The sequence below is a fragment of the Dama dama genome, chromosome 14, assembly GCF_033118175.1.
Source record: "Dama dama isolate Ldn47 chromosome 14, ASM3311817v1, whole genome shotgun sequence".
NCBI classification, from domain to species: Eukaryota; Metazoa; Chordata; class Mammalia; order Artiodactyla; family Cervidae; genus Dama; species Dama dama.
In genome coordinates, this window is record NC_083694.1 from 53,156,025 (window position 1) to 53,162,024 (window position 6,000).

The window sequence follows — 6,000 nt, forward strand, 5'->3', positions numbered from 1 at the left end:
AATGGCAACCCACTTTGGTAATCTTGCCTGGAGCATCCCATGGACAGAGGAGACTGGTGGACTACAGTCCATGGGGTTGCAAAAGGTCGGACACAACTTAGTGACTAAACAACAACAACAACAGTTGACTAGAAGAAAGGATTCTGAATTAGGGTTTGGGAAATTGAGGAAGGGGATTCTTCAGTGTTCTGTTAACTTGCTGTGGGCCTCGGGGCAGTGTTTATTCTGTCATATATCTTATCTCCCTTCTCTGGTGGTAGAATCATTGTTAGTTATTAGTAGTTGACCTTCCCACCTGGAAGGGATCTCCACGTGCTCAGACCTCTAGATACCTTGGTTTATACCACACATGTAGGATTTGTAACATGCCCAGGGCTTGTAAGAGTCCAGCATCCTGGACTGTCATCATTGACACTTTCCCGTCTGAGATCTTAACACTTGAGGCTGAGCTATATTGGATAAGCCTTTGACTCCCTTGGGGCCGCTCTGACTGTTGTGTTTGCTTGTTTTCTGTGGAGAAGCCTGGCATGCTCAGCACTCGCTCTGGGGCCTGGGTCACATCAGTTCCCTGTATCCTACAGGCTTCTTTTTATAAGCAACAAAGCAATAGCTTTGGCTGACTGAACCAGAAAAGGAATTTATTTATATTAAATTTTAATTAATTAAGCTTTACAATTAAATTTTAATGAAAAAATAAGGTGTCTGCAACTTATATCAAAAGTCAAAGGGTTAGTTGTTCAGTCATGTTCAACTTTTTGTGACCCCATGGACTGTAGCCCCCCAGGCCCTCTGTCCATGGGATTTCCCAGGCAAGAATACTGGAGTAGGTTGCCATTCCCATCTCCAGGAGATCTTCCTGACCCAGGGATCAAACCCAGGTCTCCCACATTGCAGGGGAACTCTTTACCACTGAGCCACCAGGAAGCCCTCACTTTAAAAAAATCTCTCACTGAACTTAGCATTTCCCTCAGTTATAGACAACAAATCAGATATCTGTGAGTTTATCACCTTTAGAAGTCATAGGTATGTTCAAGTCACATTTCTGTTTTTGCAGGCATTCCAGAATACTGTTTATGCTCATATTACTTCTGGGCAACAGCAGTTATTAGACTTACCATTAGATTTATTTAATGTACTAATGAAATTCACACTTATTATGCTAACATATATTTGTTTTACAAAAAAATATTTAAACTATATTTTAATATAAGCTGGCTTCCCATGCATTCCATTGTGTACATTTCAAAATATTCTTTATATACCTCATAGTCTTCATCAGACATCCAAAGGGCTCCATGGCACCAGAAGTCCTAAGCTTATTAGCCAGCTCATGGCAGGCTCAGCTACATAATTTGTAGGATCCAGTGCAAAATGAAAATGTGAGCCTCTTGGTGAAAAATGTGAAGGATTAGAAGGTGGGAAGCTGACCATTTAACTAAACCCAGGGTCAGTAAGCTGAGCCTGGGGCCCTGTGTGACTATAGGTTGCTGACCTGTGAAGTAGGCTCTGGTTCATAGAATTTCTAGAAAGTTCAGAGGGCCAGATCCTGGGGCTCCTTGGCCAGGGAAACAGCCCAATTGTGTTGAAGAACTGGTCTGGTGAAGACCTGAAGACCCATGGCAGCTTTTGCTCAGCCTAGACACTGCCGCTTGTTGCCTGCCACACCAACAGTGAGTGTTGGAAACTGTCCTGGGTTCACTGCCACTGCTACGTTGGTAAGCTGGATGAGCTGTCCCCACACCAGATGGATTCTGTGTGATCCCTGCTCTCTCATATGACTAGTTTCCAATTTGAAGTCTGGACTGGGTTCATTTGGTAGAGTCTTGTTCAAGGCTAGCCCTTCTGTTGCATAGGAGGCCAATCAGCAAACTGTCATTGCCTGCTCCGTAGAGGGGAGAAGAGTTCTGCCTCACAGGGAGAGGGACGCCCCCAATGAAGGGGATTCAGATACCGAGTGGCCAAAATGCATGAGAATTGTCCTTGATGGTACCCACACACCCGATGGGTACCTTGGCCACTTCTTTTGAAAAAATATTTATTCGTTTATTTGGCTGCCTCCAGCCTTAGTTGTGAGGGCTTCCTGGTGGCTCAGTGGTAAACAGTCTGCCTGCCATGTGGGAGACCTGGGTTTGATCCCTGGGTTGGGAAGATCCCCTGCAGAAGGGAAAGGCTACCCACTCCAGTATTCTTGCCTGGGAAATCCCATGGACAGAGGAGCCTGGCGGGCTACCATCCATGGGTTGCAAAGAGTTGGACATGAAAAGAGGGGCCTTAGTTGTGGTGCATGAGATCTTCGTGTATCTTGTGTTATCTTTTGTTGCAGCGTACAGACTCTGTTTGTGGGTCCCAGAGTGTTCTGGCTCAGTACTTGCCCCACACGGGCTTAGTTGCTCCATGACATGTGGGATCCTAGTTCTCCAACAAGGGTTCAAACCCATGATCCTTGCATTGGGAGGCAGATTCTTAATCACTGGACCACCGGGAAAGTCCCTTAACCTCCTCTGAAGAAAGCTGATGGGCTGGCAGAACATGTGGTTACCTTTAGGTAGATGAGGCTGCTGGGGAGAAAAGACATCCTAAAACATGTTCAGTTTCTGGAACATTTGGGACAGTTTTCTAGGATCAATAAGGCAGAATATTTGGAATAGAGATTACTCAAGAAAATTCACAACCTATGGACATAGGATGTTAAAACTTGGGACTTTCACCAAGTAGTCTCTATCTGTAAGACCAGACAATACCAGGAAGAACAGATGGGCTCTACACTGTCACACAATGACAAAGTCTAGTTAATTTGAGTTTCCTTGAAGCAAAAGACTGAGTCAGTGCAGACATATTAAAAGTTGGGCCAAGCCAAGGGCAGCAAAGGTTGTTCTAGAAATGACCCACCTTGTGGCTTGCACGGTGCCACTCTTTGGGGCAAGGCTGAGCCCCCCAGTCTTAGCTCATGACTCATTTATTCCCTTCTCACTCTTACTGAAAAAGTAAATTAGTTAAGAAAGTGGTAGGTTGTTCTGTCTCTGTATCCCCCCGGAGTGATGGGTGGGCTGTTCTTTACAAAGTAGTGCAAGGACAGAGCTGCCTCCAGAGAGTTTTAACAGGAGCACAGCAGAATACAAGTGCTTGTAGAGGTGGGGCTGAGAGACCTCAGCTCACTGTCCAGGTGCCAAGCCATCCAGCAGGCTCCCCGAGAACACGGGGAGCCCTCCTACCAAGATATAGGAGCCATCCTTCACCCCTAGAGACCGACAGGAGTTGCCAGTGGGGAGGCCCTGAGAAGGTGCAAAGGAAAATGCCACTCCCCCCAGCTCCTGATATGTGCAGAGTGCTCTACCTCCTTTGTGTGCTGAATTCCCCATGGGGATGCTTGAAAGAGAGGTCATGATCTCCGTTTGACAGACTGGAGAGCCCACATTTGGAGGTCCCAGTTCCCCCTGCCTTCCAATGTGTTACCTGGAGGAGACACAGAGTTGGCCACCATCTTTTGGTTAATCTCTAGTAAAAGACTGGGGATTTTTGTCCTTTTAATATGCTTTTCACTGGGGAGAGGGAATAGTAATATCCATATCTCTCACTCACCAAAGTTTCTTTGGGAAAGAAATCTTGACTTCCTATTTTTGCTAATTCAAAAATGACTTTTTGAATGAATTCTGGAATAGTTTTAGATTTGTAGGCAAGTTACCAAAAAAATACAGAGATCTTATATATCTTTCATTCAGTTTACCCTAGTGCTGGAATCTAATGTAACTGTGGTGCACTTAGAAATTAGCATTAGCATGGTATTGGGTTGGCCAAAAAGTTCATTCAAGTTTTTTTTGCAACAGCTTTTGGAAAAACTTAAAGAAACTTTTTGGCAACTCAGTATTAATAATTGAACTATAGACTCTTTGAATTTCACCAGTACATCCACTAATGTTCCCCACCCACCCCATTTTTTTCTGTTTTTGGATCCAATTTAGGATACCACATTGATTTTGGGAAACCTTGAATTTTAACAGAACTTTCAGATTGCCAGTAGAGTGTTTGACATAGGGTGAAAAATGGTTTTATTTGTATTTTCCCTCGTTTTTCAAAATTCAAAAGGGCCTTGAACATTAAGTGCTCTTTAAAGTGCTTCAACAAACTCTTGGCTGCTTCTCTGAGATGTTAATACCAGACAAGCAGAAGTGGTTTCAGGATTTTGGTTTAAAGATGCTCCAAAAATGCAAAATATTGGAGTCTTTGATTGGAAATTTGGGATATCTAAGTCTGTTTCTTTCCCCCAAGTTCTAAGTACTAAAAAATAGGATAACTTTTCACACAGACCTCTACCTCGCATCTTGCTGTGGAGTCATATGAATTTGGCTTCCGAGCCCTGCTTTGTGTGGAGGGCAAAAGAGAACAAAAGTAGATGAGGGTACTGTGTGAACTCGGTTATGCAGTTGGTTTCCCTGGGTTACTCCATCCGTTGTTCATAGTGTCAGGCTTATGCCGGCAACATTCCAAGTCATGGAGTGTAGTATTATATTTGTCTGGGCTTCAGCTTATCGATTGGGCATCCTTGCTAATATAGTTTGTTTTCTCTTGAAATGGAACTAAAAGTGGAATTATAGTTAGGCACTCTTGACTCTATGACAGGATGCAGTCTGCTGGTCCAGTCTCTTATTGCTTTTGGAAATCTGTGAGATTTCAGGAGCTAGGCAATGGGTGTGTATGTATTTGTGGGGTCCCTGTCACGGTTATGTGGAACTGAGATCTCACAGAATATGTTGGATATCAGAGTTATTTATGATGCTTCATGGGATAGACATAGTATAATCGTAAAGGCTTAATGGATAATTTAGCTCCCTGTTCCCAGTCTTTATCCGATGTTATATAAAGATGTGGGAATATTATTGTTGTTGTTATTCAGTCGCTCAGTCGTGTCCAACTCTTTGAGACCCCATGGACTGCAGCACACCAGACTTCCCTGTCCATCACAGTCTCCTAGAGCTAGCTCAAATTCATGTCCATTGAGTTGGTGATGCCATCCATCCATCTCGTCCTCTGTCATCCTTTTCTCCTCATGCCCTCAATCTTTCCCAGCATCAGAGTCTTTTCCAATGAGTCAGTTCTTCACATCAGGTGGCCAAAGTATTGGAGCTTCAGTTTCAGCATCAGTCCTTCTAATGAATATTCAGGATTGATTTCTCTTAGAACTGACTGGTTTGATCTCTTTGCAGTCCAAGGGACTCTCAAGTGTCTTCTCCAACACCATAGTTCAAAAGCATCAGTTCTTCAGCACTCAGCCTCCTTTATGGTCCAACTCTCACATCCATACATGACTACTGGAAAAACCATAGCTTTGACCAGACGGACCTTTGTTGGCAAAGTAATGTCTCTGCTTTTGAATATGCTGTCTAGGTTGGTCATAGCTTTTCTTCCAAGAAGCAAGCATCTTTTAATTTCATGGCTACAGTCACCATTTGCAGTGATTTTTGGAGCCCATGAAAATAAAGTCCATCACTGTTTCCATTGTTTACCCATTTATTTGTCATGAAGTGATGGGACCAGATGCCATGATCTTCATTTTTTGAATGTTGGTTTTTTTTTTTTTTTTAATTTTTTTTTCTTTTCTTTGGTTTTTAAGCCAGCTTTTTCACTCTCCTTTTTCGCTTTCATCAAGAGGCTCTTTAGTTCCTCTTCACTTTCTGCCATAAGGGTGGTGTCATCTGCATATCTGAGGTTATTGATATTTCTCCCAGCAATGTTGCTTCTATCTTGTGTTTCATCCAGCCTGGCATTTTACGGGATGTACTCTGTATAAGTTAAATAAGCAGGGTGACGATGTACAGCCTTGACATACTCCTTTTCCAATTTGGAACCAGTCTGTTGTTCCATGTCTGGTTCTAACTGTTGCTTCTTGACCTGCATACAAGTTTGGCAGGAGGCAGGTGAGGTGTCTGGTATTCCCATCTCTTGAAGAGTTTTCCACAATTTGTTGTGATCGCACAGTCAAAGGCTTTAGCATAGTCAATGAAG